Source organism: Anthonomus grandis, unplaced genomic scaffold, assembly GCF_022605725.1.
Source record: "Anthonomus grandis grandis unplaced genomic scaffold, icAntGran1.3 ctg00000349.1, whole genome shotgun sequence".
Lineage (NCBI taxonomy): Eukaryota > Metazoa > Arthropoda > Insecta > Coleoptera > Curculionidae > Anthonomus > Anthonomus grandis.
Genome location: NW_026088472.1, coordinates 109,876 through 136,465, shown reverse-complemented (window position 1 = coordinate 136,465; position 26,590 = coordinate 109,876). Strand labels below are relative to the sequence as shown.

At 30.8% G+C, this 26,590-nt stretch overlaps 1 long non-coding RNA gene across 1 annotated transcript in view; it reads right to left on the bottom strand.

Annotated features, from left to right (window-relative positions):
* Positions 1-19,450, bottom strand: part of LOC126749602 (uncharacterized) — a 60,285-nt gene extending 40,835 nt beyond the window's left edge. The window contains exons 1-3 of the long non-coding RNA XR_007665173.1: positions 17,962-19,450; positions 10,654-10,755; positions 2,231-2,469 (exon numbers count right to left, since the gene is read on the bottom strand). This is a non-coding gene — a long non-coding RNA (uncharacterized LOC126749602). The remainder of the gene's footprint in view (positions 1-2,230; positions 2,470-10,653; positions 10,756-17,961) is intronic.
* Between the last annotated feature and the right edge of the window lie 7,140 nt (positions 19,451-26,590).

The window sequence follows — 26,590 nt, the reverse complement described above, 5'->3', positions numbered from 1 at the left end:
TCCTAAAAATTTAAAGTCTTTTAAAGGCTTTTTATTTGAGTTCTCGCGTCTGAAAGGAATTTGACCCATTTTTTTACGAATTTTTGACTTTGAGACAGTACCGCTCCGTTTGGTGGTACCGGAAAAAAAAATTGTTTACGGATCCATCATTCTCAATGTATTGAGAGACCCTATGCCAAATTTCATCGTTTCGCTAGCCATACAGCCAAAGATATGAATTTTTATTTCCAAAAAAACACGATTTTTCGGACCCGAGGTGGCGTGCTTAATATAGTCGCAGACGCTCCTATATAACAAGTATAGTCGCTTCGCTCCTATACTTTTGGTCCGTGGGGACCAGTTTGGAACCTTTAGGTCTTGTCTGTGAAAAGCCATAAGGGAATTTAAAAAAAAAAAAACAAAAATTATCAGGTGTACTTAGGTGAGTCGGGGAGGCTAACGTTTACCTGCCAAGGAAAGAGAAGACCAGTTGTTGGGGTATCATGCTTCAAAGAACCATAATTTGTTATATAGTCGCGTTGTGTGTCAATATACTGTCTTATATTTCAAATATCTGTGAAAGTATATTAATTGTATTCTAAATAAAGCCTGAATACCAAATTCGAACAGAATCGGACCAATAGCAAAAAAGTTACGGTAGTCACGTGACCTAGGCTGACACTCAAATGTCAGTTATCTGTCATAATTTATTAGTTGTATCCTAAATAAACCATAAATACCAAATTCAGAAAAAAGTTCCCATAAGGATCTATTTATTGAAATAGAACAAACGGGATTTTACGTCGATTTGTTTTAATTTTTCTTTTTATTTTAAAATGTAATAGTAATAAAAAATCAAAAGAATTGACAGGAGGAGAATATGAAATAAAAGAAACCATCAACGAATTGAATCGAAGCTATAGAAGTCGAGTTATAAGTAAAAATGTGGGAAAAACAAAAGGAAACTGGTTTTTTCACACGGTATAATTTTTTTTTCTTAAATTAATAACCGACAAATTATAATGTAAGCCCTAAGTTGGCAATATCGATTAAAAAAAACCCAAGAAAAAAAAAATTTTTTTTTGCTCCAAAATCGAAAGGGGTATGGCCATGAAAAATTGTGAAAAAATGGTTTTTATTTTTTTCTAAATAAACTGTAACTCTGACAACTTTTTGTCTTAAACAAAAGTTCTAGGGAATATTACGAGGTATTCAAATGTTAAAACTAATTGATTATAGCTATCACAGATTCGGAGAAAATTGTAAAAAACTATTAATCATAATTATCGAATTATCAAGAGCCCTATAGAAAAATTTCAACTTTTTATTTTTCTATCTTGTACTACTTCAGGATACCTTTCAAAAAGGTTATTATCGATTTGACTCTAAAATGAACAGAAAACCTATTTATTTGCATTTATCGATTTTCAAACAAAATCCGGCCCAAAATGAAAATTTTTCAAAACATGCTCCAAATTCAAAATTTCTTTTTTCTGGTTAAAGACCATTCAAAAAGTAATGAAAAAGCTTTATGACAAAATTTTTCAAAATCTATAATAATGCCACAATATTACGAGAGAAGATAAGTTCCCTTTAAAGCCTATGTATTCGAACCGATGATTTTTTATTTTTTTTTTTAAAGGCAAATTTAAGAAATAATTTAACTAATTAAGATAAAAGGAATAGGGTAATACAAAATACTATCTATAAATATATACATATCATCTAATAGCAGATTTCAATCAAATAGGAAATTTTGATAGTCACGTGACCCTAGAACTTAATATTTTAAAATTTTGTAAGAAATCAATAATTGCATCCTAAATAAACCCCAAATTCCAAATTTGAACCCAATCGGATCAATAGCAAAAAAGTTATGGAAGTCACGTGACTTAAAAAATTCAACATGTCAAATTTCTGTCAAAATTTATTACTTGCATCCTATATAAAGCCTAAATACTAAATTTCAACCCAATCGGAACAATAGCAAATAAGTTATGGAAGTCACGTGACTTTAACATTCAATATGTCAATTATCTGTCAAAATTTATTAATTGTATCCCAAATAAAGCCCAAATACCAAATTTGAACCCAATCGGACCCATAGCAAAAAAGTTACAATAGTCACGTGACCCGGAAGTCAAATGTCAAATATCTGTCAAAAATTAATAATTGCATTCTAAATAAAGCCCAAATACCAAATTTGAACCCAATCAGACCAATAGCAAAAAAGTTACAATAGTCACGTGACCTGGAAGTCAAATGTCAAATATCTGTGAAAAATTAATAATTGCATCCTAAATAAACCCCAAATACCAAATTTCAATCAAATCGGACAAATAGGAAGAAAGTTAAGGTAGTCACGTGACCTTAAAACATAGTCATGTCAAATATCTGTAAAAATTTATTAATCTTATCCGAAATAGGTACTAGGTACCAAATTTCAACCAAATCGCACCAATACCAAAAAAGTTATGATACTCGACTAACCTTAAAAATCAATAATTTCAAAAATTTTTTATTTATATCCCAAAAGCAATGTTTAAGAATTATTAACATATATTAATAATAAACTAAATAGTAAAAACTCACCTAATATCTAAATTTTTATTTTAAATTAAATAGATCATTACGACTGACCCGTGTATATATTCGAATAATTTTAATAAAATAATCGGGCAAATTTCATTTCGTCTCACCCCGGTATAAAACCACTGACATTTCAAAAAAACGGCATTTTTCGAAGACGTCAAAATGTTTGTCGAATTTTCCTGGCCGCAATACACAATTTCCCCTATTGATATGCACAGATTCGGAAAGCCCATTCATTTTCTGATTCGGTGCTTCCTTTCCCTGATCGTTTCCGGTTCATTTTCATTCATAATTTTACAAAAAACCCAACCAAGTCCCGGCCACCTGTCACGAGCAAAAAATTTGTATCCACCATGCGTCAAAGTATTGTTCCCACCAGCCATTTCATCAGAGTTTAGGTTGACACCTCCAATTACCTGCAAAAACGCAAAAAAATGGACTTTTTTCATAAAATCGCATTTTTCGGGTACTTGTACTATCGCTGGAACCCTGAAATTTTAGTATGTGTTGTAAAACAAAATTTCGGATCCTTTAGATGTTGTCTGATCTTTTCACCATGTACAGGGACGCCGCAAATGAATTAAACGCGAAAATTCGAATTGCTCAGAACCTATTAAAGTTGGAAGATTGTAATTTTACACAAATACTGGGGTTATTAAAGTATTTAATGCCTGAGAATATAAATGGTCCAGGTGCCACTGCGAAAAAGTTATTAAATAAAATGTGATTTTCGGGTCGGACCTTCATGGGTAAAGTTCATTATTGCTCGCCCTGTATGGTTCCCAAAAATTTCGGTTATATGGCATATGAAAGGTAAAGGATAAAGTTATTTTTTGAAAAAAAAATTTTTCCCATAATAAGTATCGTTTGGCGGGAAATCCCAAAAAACTGAAAATGCTAGAACTCGTAAAATAAATTTTTTACAAAAAAAAGCTCCAAGTATGTTAAATCTCTTATAAAATGAAGTCTTTTCGCCGAAACACTTTTTTTATAAAAATTTTTTTTTAGCCTCTGGAGAAGTTTGAATTTTTTTTTTAGTCACTTTTGTTCGCTTATAACAACTCACCCTGTATACCGATCTGGCCCAAAAAGTATACAGTTCTTAAGCCCCCACCGACCCTTATGTCCTAAAAATTTAAAGTTTTTTAAAGGCTTTTTATTTGAGTTCTCGCGTCTGAAAGGAATTTGACCCGTTTTTTTACGAATTTTTGACTTTGAGACAGTACCGCTCCGTTTGGTGGTACCGGAAAAAAAAATCGTTTACGGATCCATCATTCTCAATGTATTGAGAGACCCTATGCCAAATTTCATCGTTTCGCTAACCATACAGCCAAAGATATGAATTTTTATTTCCAAAAAAACACGATTTTTCGGGCCCGGGCTCGCGTGCATAATATAGTCGCAGACGCTCCTATATAACAAGTATAGTCGCTTCGCTCCTATACTTTGGGTCCGTGGGGACCAGTTTGGAACGTTTAGGTCCTGTCAGTGATGGGCCTTAGAGGATTTCTTTAAAAAAATTGTAAATTATCAGGAGTACTTAAGTCTGGTTAGTCGGGGGGGCCAAAGTTTATATGCAAATGAAAGAGAGGACCAGTTGTTGGGGTATCATGCTTCAAAGAACCATAATGTGTTATATAGTCGCGTTGTGTGTCAATATACTGTCTTATATTTCAAATATCTGTCAAAATATGTTAATTGTATCCTAAATAAAGCCTAAATACCAAATTACAACAGAATCGGACCAATAGCAAAAAAGTTACGGTAGTCACGTGACCTGGGCTGAAACTCAAATGTCAGTTATCTGTCATAATTTATTAGTTGTATCCTAAATAAACCATAAATACCAAATTCAGAGAGAAGTTCCCATAAGGGTCTATTTATTGAAATAGAACAAACGGGATTTTACGTCGATTTGTTTTAATTTTTCTTTTTATTTTAAAATGTAATAGTAATAAAATATCAAAAAAATTGACAGGAGAAGAATAAAAAATAAAAAAAACCATAAATAAATTGAATCGAAGCTATAGAAGCCGAGATATATGTAAAAATGTGGGAAAAACAAACGAAAACTGGTTTTTTCCCACGGTATAATTTTTTTTCTTAAAATAATTTATGACAAATTTTAGTTTTAGCCCTAAACTTGTAATTTTCACAAAAAAAACCCAAGAAAAAAATTTTTTTTTTTTGGTCGAAAATCGAAAGGGGTATACCCACGAAAAATTAAAAAAAAATGGTTTTTATTTTTTTATAAATAAAATATAACTCTGACAACTTTTTGTCTTAAACAAAAGTTTTCGGAAATATTACGAGGTATCCGTGCGTTAAAACGAATCGGTTCTAGCTATTATACAATCGGAGAAAATTGGAAAAAACTATTAAACATAAATATCGAATTATCAAGAACCCTATGGAAAAATTTTAATTTTTTATTTTTTTATCCTGTACTACTTCAGAGTATCTTTAAAAAAGATTATTACCAATTTGACTCTAAAATGAACGGAAAACCTATTTCTTTGCATTTTTCGATTTTCGTACAAAATCCGGGGTCAAAATGACAATTTTTTCAAAATATGCTCCGAATTCAAAATTTCTTTTTTCTGGTTAAAGACCATTCAAAAACTAGCAAAAAAGCCCAATAACAAAAATTTCCACGATTTATACGAGTGGCACAATATAAAGGTAAAATTAGGTCCCATAAGAGTCTATGTATTTACGTCGATTTTTAAAATTTTTCAGTTTTATTTCGAAAGGCAATTGTAATAAAATATAAAAAGAATTAACAGGAGAAGAATAAGGAATAATAGAAACCATCAATGAATTGAATCGAAGCTATAGAAGTCGAGATATTAGTAAAAATGTGAAAAAAAATAAAAGAAAACTCGTTTTTTCCCACGGTACCGTTTTTTTTTGTTAAAATTATAATCGACAAATCATAATGTAAGCCCTATGATGGCAATTTCAAGTAAAAAAAACCCAAGAAAAAAAAATTTTTTTTTTGCTCCAAAATCGAAAGGGGTATAGCCATGAAAAATTGTGAAAAAATGGTTTTTATTTTTTTCTAAATAAACTATAACTCTGACAACTTTTTGTCTTAAACAAAAGTTCTAGGGAATGTTACGAGGTATTTGAATGTTAAAACTAATTGATTATAGCTATCACAGATTCGGAGAAAATTGTAAAAAACTATTAATCATAAATATCAAGATATCAAGAGCCCTATGGAAAAATTTCAACTTTTTATTTTCCTATCTTGTACTACTTCAGGATACCTTTCAAAAAGGTTATTATCGATTTGACTCTAAAATGAACAGAAACCCTATTTATTTGCATTTATCGATTTTCAAACAAAATCCGACCCAAAATGAAAATTTTTCAAAACATGCTCCAAATTCAAAATTTCTTTTTTCTGGCTAAAGACCATTCAAAAAGTAATGAAAAAGCCTTATGACAAAATTTTTCAAAATCTATAATAATGCTACAATATTACGAAAGAAGATAAGTTCCCTTTAAAGCCTATGTATTCGAACCGATGATTTTTTAATTTTTTTTTTAAAGGCAAATTTAAGAAATAATTTAACTAATTAAGATAAAAGGAATAGGGTAATACAAAATATTATCTATAAATATATATATATCATCTAATAGCAAATTTCAATCGAATAGGAAATGTTGATAGTCACGTGACCCTGGAACTTAATATTTTAAAATTTTGTAAGAAATCAACAATTGCATCCTAATTAAACCCCAAATTCCAAATTTGAACCCAATCGGATCCATAGCAAAAAAGTTATGGAAGTCACGTGACTTTAAAATTCAATATGTCAAATTTCTGGCAAAATTTATTACTTGCATCCTAAATAAAGCCCAAATACTAAATTTCAGCCCAATCGGATCAATAGCAAAAGAGTTATGAGAGTCACGTGACTTTAAAATATAAGTTGTCAATTATCTGTCAAAATTTATTAATTGTATCCTAAATAAAGCACAAATACCAAATTTGAATCCAATCGGACTCATAGCAAAAAAGTTACAATAGTCATGTGACCCGGAAGTGAAATGTCAAATATCTGTCAAAAATTAATAATTGCATCCTAAATAAAGCCCAAATACCAAATTTGAACCCAATCAGACCAATAGCAAAAAAGTTACAATAGTCACGTGACCTGGAAGTCAAATGTCAAATATCTGTGAAAAATTAATAATTGCATCCTAAATAAACCCCAAATACCAAATTTCAAGCAAATCGGACAAATAGGAAGAAAGTTAAGGTAGTCACGTGACCTTAAAACATAGTCATGTCAAATATCTGTAAAAATTTATTAATCTTATCCGAAATAGGTACTAGGTACCAAATTTCAACCAAATCGCACCAATACCAAAAAAGTTATGATAGTCGACTAACCTTAAAATTCAAAAATTTCAAAAAATTTTTATTTATAACCCAAAAGCAATGTTTAAGAATTGTTAACATTTATTAATAATAAACTAAATAGTAAAAACTCACCTAATATCTAAATTTTTATTTTAAATTAAATAGATCATTACGACTGACCCGTGTATATATTCGAATAATTTTAATAAAATAATCGGGCAAATTTCATTTCGTCTCACCCCGGTATAAAGACACTGACATTTCAAAAAAACGGCATTTTTCGAAGACGTCAAAATGTTTGCCGAATTTTCCTGGCCGCAATACACAATTTCCCCAATTGATATGCACAGATTCGGAAAGCCCATTCACTTTCTGATTCGGTGCTTCCTTTCCCTGATCGTTTCCGGTTCATTTTCATTCATAATTTTACAAAAAACCCAACCAAGTCCCGGCCACCTGTCACGAGCAAAAAATTTGTATCCACCATGCGTCAAAGTATTGTTCCCACCAGCCATTTCATCAGAGTTTAGGTTGACACCTCCAATTACCTGCAAAAACGCAAAAAAATGGACTTTTTTCATAAAATCGCATTTTTCGGGTACTTGTACTATCGCTGGAACCCTGAAATTTTAGTATGTGTTGTAAAACAAAATTTCGAATCCTTTAGATGTTGTTTGATCTTTTCACCATGTACAGGGACGCGGCAAATGAATTAAACGCGAAAATTCGAATTGCTCAGAACCTATTAAAGTTGGAAGATTGTAATGTTACACAAATAATCGGGTTATTAAAGTATTTAATGCCTGAGAATATAAATGGTCCAGGTGCCACCACTAAAAAGTTATTAAATAAAATGTGATTTTCGGGTCGGACCTTCATGGGTAAAGTTCATTATTGCTCGCCCTGTATGGTTCCCAAAAATTTCGGTTATGTGGCATATGAAAGGTAAAAGATGAAGTTATTTTTTGAAAAAAAAATTTTTCTCAAAATAAGTATCGTTTGGCGGAAAATTCCAAAAAACTGAAAATGCCAGAACTCGTAAAATAAATTTTTTACAAAAAAAAGCTCCAAGTATGTCAAATCTCTTATAAAACAAAGTCTTTTCGCCGAAACACTTTTTTTATAAAAATTTTTTTTTAGCCTCTGGAGAAGTTTGAATTTTTTTTTTAGTCACTTTTGTTCGCTTATAACAACTCACCCTGTATACCGATCTGGCCCAAAAAGTATACAGTTCTTAAGCCCCCACCGACTCTTATGTCCTAAAAATTTAAAGTTTTTTAAAGGCTTTTTATTTGAGTTCTCGCGTCTGAAAGGAATTTGACCCGTTTTTTTACGAATTTTTGACTTTGAGACAGTACCGCTCCGTTTGGTGGTACCGGAAAAAAAAATCGTTTACGGATCCATCATTCTCAATGTATTGAGAGGCCCTATGCCAAATTTCATCGTTTCGCTAGCCATACAGCCAAAGATATGAATTTTTATTTCCAAAAAAACACGATTTTTTGGGCCCGGGCTCGCGTGCATAATATAGTCGCAGACGCTCCTATATAACAAGTATAGTCGCTTCGCTCCTATACTTTTGGTCCGTGGGGACCAGTTTGGAACCTTTAGGTCTTGTCAGTGATGGGCCTTAGAGGATTTCTTAAAAAAAATCGCAAATTATCAGGTGTACTTAGGTGAGGCTAACGTTTATCTGCCAAGGAAAGAGAGGACCAGTTGTTGGGGTATCATGCTTCAAAGAACCATAATTTGTTATATAGTCGCGTTGTGTGTCAATATACTGTCTTATATTTCAAATATCTGTGAAAGTATATTAATTGTATTCTAAAAAAAGCCTGAATACCAAATTCGAACAGAATCGGACCAATAGCAAAAAAGTTACGGTAGTCACGTGACCTAGGCTGAAACTTAAATGTCATAATTTATTAGTTGTATCCTAAATAAACCATAAATACCAAATTCAGAGAGAAGTTCCCATAAGGGTCTATTTATTTAAATAGAACAAACAGGGATTTTACGTCGATTTGTTTCAATTTTTCTTTTTATTTTGAAATGTAATAGTAATAAAATATCAAAAGAATTGACAGGAGGAGAATAAGAAATAAAAGAAACCATCAACGAATTGAATCGAAGCTATAGAAGCCGAGATATAAGTAAAAATGTGGGAAAAACAAAAGAAAACTGGTTTTTTCCCACGGTATAATTTTTCTTCTTAAAATAATTTATGACAAATTTTAGTTTTAGCCCTAAACTTGTAATTTTCACAAAAAAAACCCTAGAAAAAAACATTTTTTTTTTTTGGTCGAAAATCGAAAGGGGTATACCCACGAAAAATTAAAAAAAAATGGTTTTTATTTTTTTCTAAATAAAATATAACTCTGACAACTTTTTGTCTTAAACAAAAGTTTTCGGGAATATTACGAGGTATCCGTGCGTTAAAACGAATTGATTCTAGCTATCACAGAATCGGAGAAAATTGTAAAAAACTATTAATCATAAATATCGAAATATCAAGAGCCCTATGGAAAAATTTAAATTTTTTATTTTTCTATCCTGTACTACTTCAGAGTATCTTTAAAAAAGATTATTACCAATTTGACTCTAAAATAAACAGAAAACCTATTTCTTTGCATTTTTCGATTTTCGAACAAAATCCGGGGTCAAAATGAAAATTTTTCAAAACATGCTCCAAATTCAAAATTTCTTTTTTCTGGCTAAAGACCATTCAAAAAGTAATGAAAAAGCCTTATGACAAAATTTTTCAAAATCTATAATAATGCTACAATATTACGAAAGAAGATAAGTTCCCTTTAAAGCCTATGTATTCGAACCGATGATTTTTTAATTTTTTTTTTAAAGGCAAATTTAAGAAATAATTTAACTAATTAAGATAAAAGGAATAGGGTAATACAAAATATTATCTACAAATATATACATATCATCTAATAGCAAATTTCAATCGAATAGGAAATGTTGATAGTCACGTGACTCTAGAACTTAATATTTTAAAATTATGTAAGAAATCAACAATTGCATCCTAAATAAACCCCAAATTCCAAATTTGAACCCAATCGGATCAATAGCAAAAAAGTTATGAAAGTCACGTGACTTTAAAATTCAATATGTCAAATTTCTGTCAAAATGTATTACTGGCATCTTAAATAAAGCCCAAATACTAAATTTCAACCCAATCGGATCAATAGCAAAAGAGTTATGAAAGTCACGTGACTTTAAAATATAATTCGTCAATTATCTGTTAAAATTTATTAATTGTGTCCTAAATAAAGCATAAATACCAAATTTGAACCCAATCGGACTCATAGCAAAAAAGTTACAATAGTCACGTGACCCGGAAGTCAAATGTCAAATATCTGTCAAAAATTAATAATTGCATCCTAAATAAAGCCCAAATACCAAATTTGAACCCAATCAGACCAATAGCAAAAAAGTTACAATAGTCACGTGACCTGGAAGTCAAATGTCAAATATCTGTGAAAAATTCATAATTGCATCCTAAATAAACCCCAAATACCAAATTTCAATCAAATCGGACAAATAGGAAGAAAGTTAAGGTAGTCACGTGACCTTATGTTTTAAGTCATGTCAAATATCTGTAAAAATTTATTAATCTTATCCGAAATAGGTACTAGGTACCAAATTTCAACCAAATCGCACCAATACCAAAAAAGTTATGATACTCGACTAACCTTAAAAATCAATAATTTCAAAAAATTTTTATTTATATCCCAAAAGCAATGTTTAAGAATTATTAACATATATTAATAATAAACTAAATAGTAAAAACTCACCTAATATCGAAATTTTTATTTTAAATTAAATAGATCATTACGACTGACCCGTGTATATATTCGAATAATTTTAATAAAATAATCGGGCAAATTTCATTTCGTCTCACCCCGGTATAAAACCACTGACATTTCAAAAAAACGGCATTTTTCGAAGACGTCAAAATGTTTGTCGAATTTTCCTGGCCGCAATACACAATTTCCCCTATTGATATGCACAGATTCGGAAAGCCCATTCATTTTCTGATTCGGTGCTTCCTTTCCCTGATCGTTTCCGGTTCATTTTCATTCATAATTTTACAAAAAACCCAACCAAGTCCCGGCCACCTGTCACGAGCAAAAAATTTGTATCCACCATGCGTCAAAGTATTGTTCCCACCAGCCATTTCATCAGAGTTTAGGTTGACACCTCCAATTACCTGCAAAAACGCAAAAAAATGGACTTTTTTCATAAAATTGCATTTTTCGGGTACTTGTACTATCGCTGGAACCCTGAAATTTTAGTATGTGTTGTAAAACAAAATTTCGGATCTTTTAGATGATGTCTGATCTTTTCACCATGTACAGGGACGTGGCAAATGAATTAAACGCGAAAATTCGAATTGCTCAGAACCTAATTATGTTGGAAGATTGTAAGTTTACACAAATAATGGGGTTAATAAAGTATTTAATGCCTGAGAATATAAATGGTCCAGGTGCCACTACGAAAAAGTTATTAAATAAAATGTGATTTTTGAGTCGGACCTTCATGGGTAAAGTTCATTATTGCTCGCCCTGTATGGCTTACGAAAATTTCGGTTATATGGCATATGAAAGGTAAAGGATGAAGTTATTTTTTGAAAAAAAAAAATTTCCCAAAATAAGTATTGTTTGGCAGAAAATTCCAAAAAACTGAAAATGCCAGAACTCGTAAAATAAATTTTTTACAAAAAAAAGCTCCAAGTATGTTAAATCTCTTATAAAACGAAGTCTTTTCGCCGAAACACTTTTTTTATAAAAATTTTTTTTTAGCCTCTGGAGAAGTTTGAATTTTTTTTTTAGTCACTTTTGTTCGCTTATAACAACTCACCCTGTATACCGATCTGGCCCAAAAAGTATACAGTTCTTAAGCCCCCACCGACCCTTATGTCCTAAAAATTTAAAGTTTTTTAAAGGCTTTTTATTTGAGTTCTCGCGTCTGAACGGAATTTGACCCATTTTTTTACGAATTTTTGACTTTGAGACAGTACCGCTCCGTTTGGTGGTACCGGAAAAAAAATTCGTTTACGGATCCATCATTCCCAATGTATTGAGAGACCCTATGCCAAATTTCATCGTTTCGCTAACCATACAGCCAAAGATATGAATTTTTATTTCCAAAAAAACACGATTTTTCGGGCCCGGGCTCGCGTGCATAATATAGTCGCAGACGCTCCTATATAACAAGTATAGTCGCTTCGCTCCTATACTTTTGGTCCGTGGGGACCAGTTTGGAACCTTTAGGTCTTGTCTGTGAAGGGCTATAAAGGAATTCTTAAAAAAAAAACAAAAATTATCAGCTGTACCAACGTTTATATGCCAAGGAAAGAGATGACCAGTGGTTGGGGTATCATGCTTCAAAGAACCATAATTTGTTATATAGTCGCGTTGTGTGTCAATATACTGTCTTATATTTCAAATATCTGTTAAAATATATTAATTGTATCCTAAATAAAGCCTGAATACCAAATTACAACAGAATCGGACCAATAGCAAAAAAGTTACGGTAGTCACGTGACCTGGGCTGAAACTCAAATGTCAGTTATCTGTCATAATTTATTAGCAAATTCAGAGAGAAGTTCCCATAAGGGTCTATTTATTGAAATAGAACAAACAGGATTTTACGTTGATTTGTTTTAATTTTTCTTTTTATTTTAAAATGTAATAGTTATAAAATATCAAAAGAATTGACAGGAGGAGAATTAGAAATAAAAGAAACCATCAACGAATTGAATCGAAGCTATAGAAGCCGAGATATAAGTAAAAATGTGGGAAAAACAAAAGAAAACTGGTTTTTTCTCACGGTATAATTTTTTTTTCTTAAAATGATAACTGACAAATTATAATGTAAGCCCTAAGTTGGCAATTTCCAGTAAAAAAACCCCAAAAAAAAAAATTTTTTTTTTGCTCCAAAATCGAAAGGGGTATAGCCATGAAAAATTGCGAAAAAATGGTTTTTATTTTTTTCTAAATAAACTATAACTCTGACAACTTTTTGTCCTAAACAAAAGTTCTAGGGAATATTACGAGGTATTTAAATGTTAAAACTAATTGATTATAGCTATCACAGATTCGGAGAAAATTGTAAAAAACTATTAATCATAAATATCGAATTATCAAGAGCCCTATGGAAAAATTTCAACTTTTTATTTTTCTATCTTGTACTACTTCAGGATACCTTTCAAAAAGGTTATTATCGATTTGACTCTAAAATGAACAGAAAACCTATTTCTTTGCATTTTTCGATTTTCGAACAAAATCCGGCCCAAAATGAAAATTTTTTCAAAACATGCTCCAAATTCAAAATTTCTTTTTTCTGGCTAAAGACCATTCAAAAAGTAATGAAAAAGCTTAATGACAAAATTTTTCAAAATCTATAATAATGCTACAATATTATGAAAGAAGATAAGTTTCCTTTAAAGCCTATGTATTCGAACAGATGATTTTTTAATTTTTTTTTTGAATAGCAAATTTAAGAAATAATTTAACTAATTAAGATAAAAGGAATAGGGTAATACAAAATATTATCTACAAATATATACATATCATCTAATAGCAAATTTTAATCAAATAGGAAATTTTGATAGTCACGTGACCCTAGAACTTAATATTTTAAAATTTTGTAAGAAATCAATAATTGCATCCTAAATAAACCCCAAATTCCAAATTTGAACCCAATCGGATTAATAGCAAAAAAGTTATGGAAGTCACGTGACTTTAAAATTCAATATGTCAAATTTCTGTCATAATTTATTACTTGCATCCTAAATAAAGCCCAAATACTAAATTTCAACCCAATCGGATCAATAGCAAAAGAATTATGAAAGTCACGTGACTTTAAAATATAATTTGTCAATTATCTGTCAAAATTTATGGATTGTGTCCTAAATAAAGCATAAATACCAAATTTGAACCCAATCGGACTCATAGCAAAAAAGTTACAATAGTCACGTGACCCGGAAGTCAAATGTCAAATATCTGTCAAAAATTAATAATTGCATCCTAAATAAACCCCACATACAAAATTTCAATCAAATCGGACAAATAGGAAGAAAGTTAAGGTAGTCACGTGACCTTAAAACATAGTCATGTCAAATATCTGTAAAAATTTCTTAATCTTATCCGAAATAGGTACTAGGTACCAAATTTCAACCAAATCGCACCAATACCAAAAAAGTTATGATACTCGACTAACCTTAAAAATCAATAATTTCAAAAAATTTTTATTTATATCCCAAAAGCAATGTTTAAGAATTGTTAACATTTATTAATAATAAACTAAATAGTAAAAACTCACCTAATATCTAAATTCTTATTTTAAATTAAGTAGATCATTACGACTGACCCGTGTATATATTCGAATGATTTTAATAAAATAATCGGGCAAATTTCATTTCGTCTCACCCCGGTATAAAGACACTGACATTTCAAAAAAACGGCATTTTTCGAAGACGTCAAAATGTTTGCCGAATTTTCCTGGCCGCAATACACAATTTCCCCAATTGATATGCACAGATTCGGAAAGCCCATTCATTTTCTGATTCGGTGCTTCCTTTCCCTGATCGTTTCCGGTTCATTTTCATTCATAATTTTACAAAAAACCCAACCAAGTCCCGGCCACCTGTCACGAGCAAAAAATTTGTATCCACCATGCGTCAAAGTATTGTTCCCACCAGCCATTTCATCAGAGTTTAGGTTGACACCTCCAATTACCTGCAAAAACGCAAAAAAATGGACTTTTTTCATAAAATCGCATTTTTCGGGTACTTGTACTATCGCTGGAACCCTGAAATTTTAGTATGTGTTGTAAAACAAAATTTCGGATCCTTTAGATGTTGTTTGATCTTTTCACCATGTACAGGGACGCCGCAAATGAATTAAACGCGAAAATTCGAATTGCTCAGAACCTATTAAAGTTGGAAGATTGTAATTTTACACAAATACTGGGGTTATTAAAGTATTTAATCCCTGAGAATATAAATGGTCCAGGTGCCACCACTAAAAAGTTATTAAATAAAATGTGATTTTTAGGTCGGACCTTCATGGGTAAAGTTCATTATTGCTCGCCCTGTATGGCTTACGAAAATTTCGGTTATATGGCATATGAAAGGTAAAGGATGAAGTTATTTTTTGAAAAAAAAAATTTTCCCAAAATAAGTATCGTTTGGCAGAAAATTCCAAAAAACTGAAAATGCCAGAACTCGTAAAATAAATTTTTTACAAAAAAAAGCTCCAAGTATGTTAAATCTCTTATAAAACGAAGTCTTTTCGCCGAAACACTTTTTTTATAAAAATTTTTTTTTAGCCTCTGGAGAAGTTTGAATTTTTTTTTTAGTCACTTTTGTTCGCTTATAACAACTCACCCTGTATACCGATCTGGCCCAAAAAGTATACAGTTCTTAAGCCCCCACCGACCCTCATGTCCTAAAAATTTAAAGTCTTTTAAAGGCTTTTTATTTGAGTTCTCGCGTCTGAAAGGAATTTGACCCATTTTTTTACGAATTTTTGACTTTGAGACAGTACCGCTCCGTTTGGTGGTACCGGAAAAAAAATTCGTTTACGGATCCATCATTCCCAATGTATTGAGAGGCCCTATGCCAAATTTCATCGTTTCGCTAGCCACACAGCCAAAGATATAAATTTTTATTTCCAAAAAAACACGATTTTTCGGGCCCGGGCTCGCGTGCATAATATAGTCGCAGACGCTCCTATATAACAAGTATAGTCGCTTCGCTCCTATACTTTTGGTCCGTGGGGACCAGTTTGGAACCTCTAAGTCCTGTCAGTGATGGGCCTTAGAGGATTTCTTAAAACAAAACAAAAATTATCAGGTGTACCAACGTTTATATGCCAAGGAAAGAGATGACCAGTGGTTGGGGTATCATGCTTCAAAGAACCATAATTTGTTATATAGTCGCGTTGTGTGTCGATATACTGTCTTATAATTCAAATATCTGTCAAAATATATTAATTGTATTCTAAATTAAGCCTGAGTACCAAATTCCAACAGAATCGGACCAATAGCAAAAAAGTTACGGTAGTCACGTGACCTGGGCTGAAACTCAAATGTCAGTTATCTGTCATAATTTATCAGTTGTATCCTAAATAAACCATAAATACCAAAATTAGAGAGAAGTTCCCATAAGGGTCTATTTATTGAAATAGAACAAACGGGATTTTACGTCGATTTGTTTTAATTTTTCTTTTTATTTTGAAAAGTAATAGTAATAAAATATCAAAAGAATTGACAGGAGGAGAACGAGAAATAAAAGAAACCATCAACGAATTGAATCGAAGCTTTAGAAGTCGAGATATTAGTAAAAATGTGGGAAAAACAAAAGGAAACTGGTTTTTTCACACGGTATAATTTATTTTTCTTAAAATGATGACCGACAAATTATAATGTAAGTCCTAAGTTGGCAATTTCCAGAAAAAAAAACCCAAGAAAAAAAAAATTTTTTTTGCTCCAAAATCGAAAGGGGTATAGCCATGAAAAATTGCGAAAAAATGGTTTTTATTTTTTTCTAAATAAACTATAACTCTGACAACTTTTTCTCTTAAACAAAAGTTCTAGGGAATGTTACGAGGTATTTGAATGTTAAAACTAATTGATTATAGCTATCACAGATTCGGAGAAAATTGTAAAAAACTATTAATCATAAATATCGAATTATCAAGAGCCCTATGGAAAAATTTCAACTTTTTATTTTTCTATCTTGTACTACTTCAGGATACCTTTCAAAAAGGTTATTATCGATTTGACTCTAAAATGAACAGAAAACCTATTTATTTGCATTTATCGATTTTCGAACAAAATCGGGCCCAAAATGAAAATTTTTTCAAAACATGCTCCAAATTCAAAATTTCTTTTTTCTGGCTAAAGACCACTCAAAAAGTAATAAAAAAGCTTTATGACAAAATTTTTCAAAATCTATAATAATGCCACAATATTACGAGAGAACATAAGTTCCCTTTAAAGCCTATGTATTCGAACCGATGATTTCTTAATTTTTTTTTTAAAGGCAAATTTAAGAAATAATTTAACAAAATAAGATAAAAGGAATAGGGTAATACAAAATATTATCTACAAATATATACATATCATCTAATAGCCAATTTCAATCAAATAGGAAATTTTGATAGTCACGTGACCCTAGAACTCAATATTTTAAAATTTTGTAAAAAATCAACAATTGCATCTTAAATAAACCCCAAATTCCAAATTTGAACCCAATCGGATCAATAGCAAAAAAGTTATGGAAGTCACGTGACTTTAAAATTTAATATGTCAAATTTCTGTCAAAATGTATTACTGGCATCCTAAATAAAGCCCAAATACTAAATTTCAACCCAATCGGATCAATAGCAAAAGAATTATGAAAGTCACGTGACTTTAAAATATAATTTGTCAATTATCTGTTAAAATTTATTAATTGTATCCTAAATAAAGCATAAATACCAAATTTGAACCCAATCGGACTCATAGCAAAAAAGTTACAATAGTCACGTGACCCGGAAGTCAAATGTCAAATATCTGTCAAAAATTAATAATTGCATCCTAAATAAAGCCCAAATACCAAATTTGAACCCAATCAGACCAATAGCAAAAAAGTTACAATAGTCACGTGACCTGGAAGTCAAATGTCAAATATCTGTGAAAAATTCATAATTGCATCCTAAATAAACCCCAAATACCAAATTTCAATCAAATCGGACAAATAGGAAGAAAGTTAAGGTAGTCACGTGACCTTAAAACATAGTCATGTCAAATATCTGTAAAAATTTATTAATCTTATCCGAAATAGGTACTAGGTACCAAATTTCAACCAAATCGCACCAATACCAAAAAAGTTATGATACTCGACTAACCTTAAAAATCAATAATTTCAAAAAAATTTTATTTATATCCCAAAAGCAATGTTTAAGAATTATTAACATATATTAATAATAAACTAAATAGTAAAAACTCACCTAATATCTAAATTTTTATTTTAAATTAAATAGATCATTACGACTGACCCGTGTATATATTCAAATAATTTTAATAAAATAATCGGGCAAATTTCATTTCGTCTCACCCCGGTATAAAACCACTGACATTTCAAAAAAACGGCATTTTTCGAAGACGTCAAAATGTTTGCCGAATTTTCCTGGCCGCAATACACAATTTCCCCAATTGATATGCACAGATTCGGAAAGCCCATTCATTTTCTGATTCGGTGCTTCCTTTCCCTGATCGTTTCCGGTTCATTTTCATTCATAATTTTACAAAAAACCCGACCAAGTCCCGGCCACCTGTCACGAGCAAAAAATTTGTATCCACCATGCGTCAAAGTATTGTTCCCACTAGCCATTTCATCAGAGTTTAGGTTGACACCTCCAATTACCTGCAAAAACGCAAAAAAATGGACTTTTTTCATAAAATCGCATTTTTCGGGTACTTGTACTATCGCTGGAATCCTGAAATTTTAGTATGTGTTGTAAAACAAAATTTCGGATCCTTTAGATGTTGTTTGATCCTTTCACCATGTACAGGGACGCGGCAAATGAATTAAACGCAAAAATTCGAATTGCTCAGAACCTATTAAAGTTGGAAGATTGTAATTTTACACAAATACTGGGGTTATTAAAGTATTTAATGCCTGAGAATATAAATGGTCCAGATGCCACTACGAAAAAGTTATTAAATAAAATGTGATTTTCGGGTCGGACCTTCATGGGTAAAGTTCATTATTGCTCGCCCTGTATGGTTCCCAAAAATTTCGATTATATGGCATATGAAAGGTAAAGGATGAAGTTATTTTTTGAAAAAAAAATTTTTCCCAAAATAAGTATCGTTTGGCGGAAAATCCCAAAAAACTGAAAATGCCAGAACTCGTAAAATAAATTTTTTACAAAAAAAAGCTCCAAGTATGTTAAATCTCTTATAAAACGAAGTCTTTTCGCCGAAACACTTTTTTTATAAAAATTTTTTTTTAGCCTCTGGAGAAGTTTGAATTTTTTTTTTAGTCACTTTTGTTCGCTTATAACAACTCACCCTGTATACCGATCGGGCCCAAAAAGTATACAGACATGAATTACTATAAAGTCTTTTATGCCTAAAAATTTCAATTTTTTTGACAGCGTTAAAATTGAGATCTCGTGCAAAAATGAATTTTGACCGGTTTTTTTACGAATTTTTGACTTTGAGACAGTACCACTCCGTTTGGTGGTACCGGAAAAAAAATTCGTTTACGGATCCATCATTCCCAATGTATTGAGAGACCCTATGCCAAATTTCATCGTTTCGCTAGCCATACAGCCAAAGATATGAATTTTTATTTCCAAAAAAACACGATTTTTCGGACCCGAGGTCGCGTGCATAATATAGTCGCAGACGCTCCTATATAACAAGTATAGTCGCTTCGCTCCTATACTTTTGGTCCGTGGGGACCAGTTTGGAACCTCTAAGTCCTGTCAGTGATGGGCCTTAGAGGATTTCTTAAAAAAATCGCAAATTATCAGGTGTACTTAGGTGAGTCGGGGAGGCTAACGTTTATCTGCCAAGGAAAGAGAGGACCAGTTGTTGGGGTATCATGCTTCAAAGAACCATAATTTATTATATAGTCGCGTTGTGTGTCAAAATACTCTCTTATATTTCAAATATCTGTTAAAATATGTTAATTGTATCCTAAATAAAGCCTGAATACCAAATTACAACAGAATCGGACCAATAGCAAAAAAGTTACGGTAGTCACGTGACCTGGGCTGAAACTCAAATGTCAGTTAAGTATCTGTCATAATTTATTAGTTGTATCCTAATTAAATCATAAATACCAAATTCAGAGAGAAGTTCCTATAAGGGTCTATTTATTGAAATAGAACAAACAGGATTTTACGTCGATTTGTCTTAATTTTTCTTTTTATTTTAAAATGTAATAGTAATAAAATATCAAAAGAATTGACAGGAGAAGAATAAGAAATAAAAAAAACCATAAATAAATTGAATCGAAGGTATAGAAGCCGAGATATAAGTAAAAATGTGGGAAAAACAAAAGAAAACTGGTTTTTTCCCACGGTATAATTTTTTTTCTTAAAATAATTTATGACAAATTTTAGTTTTAGCCCTAAACTTGTAATTTTCACAAAAAAAACCCAAGAAAAAAATTATTTTTTTTTGGTCGAAAATCGAAAGGGGTATACCCATGAAAAATTTAAAAAAAATGGTTTTTATTTTTTTATAAATAAAATATATCTCTGACAACTTTTTGTCTTAAACAAAAGTTTTCGGAAATATTACGAGGTATCCGTGCGTTAAAACGAATCGGTTCTAGCTATTATACAATCGGAGAAAATTGGAAAAAACTATTAAACATAAATATCGAATTATCAAGAACCCTATGGAAAAATTTTAATTTTTTATTTTTCTATCCTGTACTACTTTAGAGTATCTTTAAAAAAGATTATTACCAATTTGACTCTAAAATGAACGGAAAACCTATTTCTTTGCATTTTTCGATTTTCGTACAAAATCCGGGGTCAAAATGACAATTTTTTCAAAATATGCTCCGAATTCAAAATTTCTTTTTTCTGGTTAAAGACCATTCAAAAACTAGTAAAAAAGCCTAATAACAAAAATTTTCACGATTTATACGAGTGGCACAATATAAAGGTAAAAATAGGTCCCATAAGAGTCTATGTATTTACGTCGATTTTTAAAATTTTTCAGTTTTATTTCGAAAGGCAATTGTAATAAAATATAAAAAGAATTAACAGGAGGAGAATAAGGAATAATAGAAACTATCAACGAATTGAATCGAAGCTATACAAGTCGAGATATTAGTAAAAATGTGAAAAAAAATAAAAGAAAACTCGTTTTTTCCCACGGTACCATTTTTTTTCTTAAAATTATAATCGACAAATTATAATGTAAGCCCTAAGTTGGCAATTTCCAGTAAAAAAAACCCAAGAAAAAAAAATTTTTTTTTGCTCCAAAATCGAAAGGGGTATAGCCATGAAAAATTGTGAAAAAATGGTTTTTATTTTTTTCTAAATAAACTATAACTCTGACAACTTTTTGTCTTAAACAAAAGTTTTCGGGAATATTACGAGGTATCCGAATGTTAAAACGAATTGATTATAGCTATCACAGAATCGGAGAAAATTGTAAAAAACTATTAAACATAAATATCGAAATATCAAGAGCCCTATGGAAAAATTTCAATTTTTTATTTTTCTATCTTGTACTACTCCAGGATACCTTTTAAAAAGATTATTATCGATTTGACTCTAAAATGAACAGAAAACCTATTTATTTGCATTTATCGATTTTCGAACAAAATCCGGCCCAAAATGAAAATTTTTCAAAACATGCTCCAAATTTAAAATTTCTTTTTTCTGGCTAAAGACCATTCAAAAAGTAATGAAAAAGCTTTATGACAAAATTTTTCAAAATCTATAATAATGCTACAATATTATGAAAGAAGATAAGTTCCCTTTAAAGCCTATGTATTCGAACCGATGATTTTTTAATGTTTTTTAAAAAGGCAATTTTAAGAAATAATTTAACTAATTAAGATAAAACGAATAGGGTAATACAAAATATTATCTATAAATATATAAATATCATCTAATAGTAAATTTCAATCGAATAGGAAATTTTGATAGTCACGTGACCCTAAAACTTAATATTTTAAAATTTTGTAAAAAATCAACAATTGCATCCTAAATAAACCCCAAATTCCAAATTTGAACCCAATCGGATCAATAGCAAAAAAGTTATGGAAGTCACGTGACTTTAAAATTCAATATGTCAAATTTCTGTCAAAATTTATTACTTGCATCCTAAATAAAGCCCAAATACAAAATTTCAACCCAATCGGACTCATAGCAAAAAAGTTACAATAGTCACGTGACCCGGAAGTGAAATGTCAAATATCTGTCAAAAATTAATAATTGCATCCTAAATAAAGCCCAAATACCAAATTTGAACCCAATCAGACCAATAGCAAAAAAGTTACAATAGTCACGTGACCTGGAAGTCAAATGTCAAATATCTGTCAAAAATTAATAATTGCATCCTAAATAAACCCCAAATACAAAATTTCAATCAAATCGGACAAATAGGAAGAAAGTTAAGGCAGTCACGTGACCTTAAAACATAGTCATGTCAAATATCTGTTAAAATTTCTTAATCTTATCGGAAATAGGTACTAGGTACCAAATTTCAACCAAATCGCACCAATAGCAAAAAAGTTATGATACTCGACTAACCTTAAAAATCAATAATTTCAAAAAATTTTTATTTATATCCCAAAAGCAATGTTTAAGAATTGTTAACATTTATTAATAATAAATTAAATAGTAAAAACTCACCAAATATCTAAATTCTTATTTTAAATTAAATAGATCATTACGACTGACCCGTGTATATATTCGAATAATTTTAATAAAATAATAGGGCAAATTTCATTTCGTCTCACCCCGGTATAAAACCACTGACATTTCAAAAAAACGGCATTTTTCGAAGACGTCAAAATGTTTGCCGAATTTTCCTGGCCGCAATACACAATTTCCCCAATTGATATGCACAGATTCGGAAAGCCCATTCATTTTCTGATTCGGTGCTTCCTTTCCCTGATCGTTTCCGGTTCATTTTCATTCATAATTTTACAAAAAACCCAACCAAGTCCCGGCCACCTGTCACGAGCAAAAAATTTGTATCCACCATGCGTCAAAGTATTGTTCCCACCAGCCATTTCATCAGAGTTTAGGTTGACACCTCCAATTACCTGCAAAAACGCAAAAAAATGGACTTTTTTCATAAAATCGCATTTTTCGGGTACTTGTACTATCGCTGGAACCCTGAAATTTTAGTATGTGTTGTAAAACAAAATTTTGGATCCTTTAGATGTTGTTTGATCTTTTCACCATACACAGGGACGCCGCAAATGAATTAAACGCGAAAATTCGAATTGCTTAGAACCTATTAAAGTTGGAAGATTGTGATTTTACACAAATACTGGGGTTATTAAAGTATTTAATGCCTGAGAATATAAATGGTCCAGGTGCCACTACAAAAAAGTTATTGAATAAAATGTGATTTTCGGGTCGGACCTTCATGGGTAAAGTTCATTATTGCTCGCCCTGTATAGTTCCCAAAAATTTCGGTTATATGGGATATGAAAGGTAAAGGATGAAGTTATTTTTTGAAAAAAAAAAATTTCCCAAAATAAGTATCGTTTGGCAGAAAATTCCAAAAAACTGAAAATGCCAGAACTCGTAAAATAAATTTTTTACAAAAAAAAGCTCCAAGTATGTTAAATCTCTTATAAAACGAAGTCTTTTCGCCGAAACACTTTTTTTATAAAAATTTTTTTTTAGCCTCTGGAGAAGTTTGAATTTTTTTTTTAGTCACTTTTGTTCGCTTATAACAACTCACCCTGTATACCGATCTGGCCCAAAAAGTATACAGCTCTTAAGCCCCCACCGACCCTTATGTCCTAAAAATTTCAAGTCTTTTAAAGGCTTTTTATTTGAGTTCTCGCGTCTGAAAGGAATTTGACCCATTTTTTTACGAATTTTTGACTTTGAGACAGTACCGCTCCGTTTGGTGGTACCGGAAAAAAAAATCGTTTACGGATCCATCATTCTCAATGTATTGAGAGACCCTATGCCAAATTTCATCGTTTCGCTAACCATACAGCCAAAGATATGAATTTTTATTTCCAAAAAAACACGATTTTTCGGGCCCGGGCTCGCGTGCATAATATAGTCGCAGACGCTCCTATATAACAAGTATAGTCGCTTCGCTCCTATACTTTTGGTCCGTGGGGACCAGTTTGGAACCTTTAGGTCTTGTCTGTGAAAAGCCATAAGGGAATTTAAAAAAACAATCAAAAATTATCAGGTGTACTTAGGTGAGTCAGGGAGGCTAACGTCTACCTGCCAAGGAAAGAGAGGACCAGTTGTTGGGGTATCATGCTTCAAAGAACCATAATTTGTTATATAGTCGCGTTGTGTGTCAATATACTGTCTTATATTTCAAATATCTGTGAAAGTATATTAATTGTATTTTAAATAAAGCCTGAATACCAAATTCGAACAGAATCGGACCAATAGCAAAAAAGTTACGGTAGTCACGTGACCTAGGCTGAAACTTAAATGTCAGTTATCTGTCATAATTTATTGTATCCTAAATAAACCATAAATACCAAATTCAGAGAGAAGTTCCCATAAGGGTCTATTTATTGAAATAGAACAAACAGGGATTTTACGTCGATTTGTTTTAATTTTTCTTTTTATTTTAAAATGTAATAGTAATAAAATATCAAAAGAATTGACAGGAGAAGAATAAGAAATAAAAAAAACCATAAATAAATTGAATCGAAGCTATAGAAGCCGAGATATAAGTAAAAAAATGGGGAAGAACAAAAGAAAACTGGTTTTTTCCCACGGTATCATTTTTTTTCTTAAAATAATTTATGACAAATTTTAGTTTTAGCCCTAAACTTGTAATTTTCACAAAAAAAACCCAAGAAAAAAAAATTTTTTTTTGGTCGAAAATCGAAAGGGGTATACCCACGAAAAATTTCAAAAAAATGGTTTTTATTTTTTTATAAATAAAATATAACTCTGACAACTTTTTGTCTTATACAAAAGTTTTCGGGAATATTACGAGGTATCCGTGCGTTAAAACGAATCGGTTCTAGCTATTATACAATCGGAGAAAATTGGAAAAAACTATTAAACATAAATATCGAATTATCAAGAGCCCTATTGAAAAATTTCAATTTTTTATTTTTCTATCCTGTACTACTTCAGAGTATCTTTAAAAAAGATTATTACCAATTTGACTCTAAAATGAACGGAAAACCTATTTCTTTGCATTTTTCGATTTTCGAACAAAATCCGGGGTCAAAATGACAATTTTTTCAAAATATGCTCCGAATTCAAAATTTCTTTTTTCTAGTTAAAAACCATTCAAAAACTAGTAAAAAAGCTTAATGCCAAAATTTTCCATGATTTATACGAGTGCCACAATATAAAGAGAAATATTAGGTCCCATAAGAGTCTATGTATTTACGTCGATTTTTAAAATTTTTCAGTTTTATTCCGAACGGCAATTGTAATAAAATATAAAAAGAATTAACAGGAGGAGAATAAAGAATAAAAGAAACCATCAACGAATTGAATCGAAGCTATAGAAGTCGAGATAATAGTAAAAATGTAAAAAAAAATAAAAGAAAACTCGTTTTTTTCCCACGGTAGAATTTTTTTTTTTAAAATGATAACTGACAACTTATAATGTAAGCCCTAAGTTGGCAATCTCCAGTAAAAAAAACCCAAGAAAAAAATTTTTTTTTTTTTGCTCCAAAATCGACAGGGGTATAGCCATGAAAAATTGCGAAAAAATGGTTTTTATTTTTTTCTAAATAAACTATAACTCTGACAACTTTTTCTCTTAAATAAAAGTTCTCGGGAATATTACGAGGAATTCGACTGTTAAAACGAATTGATTATAGCTTTCACAGAATCGGAGAAAATTGTAAAAAACTAATAATCTTAAATATCGAATTATCAAGAGCCCTATGGAAAAATTTTAACTTTTTATTTTTCTATCTTGTACTACTTTAGGATACCTTTCAAAAAGGTTATTATCGATTTGACTCTAAAATGAACAGAAAACCTATTTATTTGCATTTATCGATTTTCAAACAAAATCCGGCCCAAAATGAAAATTTTTCAGAACATGCCCCAAATTCAAAATTTCTTTTTTCCGGCTAAAGACCATTCAAAAAGTAATGAAAAAGCTTAATGACAAAATTTTTCAAAATCTATAATAATGCTACAATATTATGAAAGAAGATAAATTCCCTTTAAAGCCTATGTATTCGAAGCGATGATTTTTAAATTTTTTTTTTAAAGGCAAATTTAAGAAATAATTTAATTAATTAAGATAAAAGGAATAGGGTAATACAAAATACTATCTATAAATATATACATATCATCTAATAGCAAATTTCAATCGAATAGGAAATGTTGATAGTCACGTGACCCTAGAACTTAATATTTTAAAATTTTGTAAAAAATCAACAATTGCATCCTAAATAAACCCCAAATTCCAAATTTGAACCCAATCGGATTAATAGCAAAAAAGTTATGGAAGTCACGTGACTTTAAAATTCAATATGTCAAATTTCTGTCATAATTTATTACTTGCATCCTAAATAAAGCCCAAATACTAAATTTCAACCCAATCGGATCAATAGCAAAAGAATTATGAAAGTCACGTGACTTTAAAATATAATTTGTCAATTATCTGTCAAAATTTGTGGATTGTGTCCTAAATAAAGCATAAATACCAAATTTGAACCCAATCGGACTCATAGCAAAAAAGTTACAATAGTCACGTGACCTGGAAGTCAAATGTCAAATATCTGTGAAAAATTAATAATTGCATCCTAAATAAACCCCAAATACCAAATTTCAATCAAATCGGACAAATAGGAAGAAAGTTAAGGTAGTCACGTGACCTTAAAACATAGTCATGTCAAATATCTGTAAAAATTTATTAATCTTATCCGAAATAGGTACTAGGTACCAAATTTCAACCAAATCG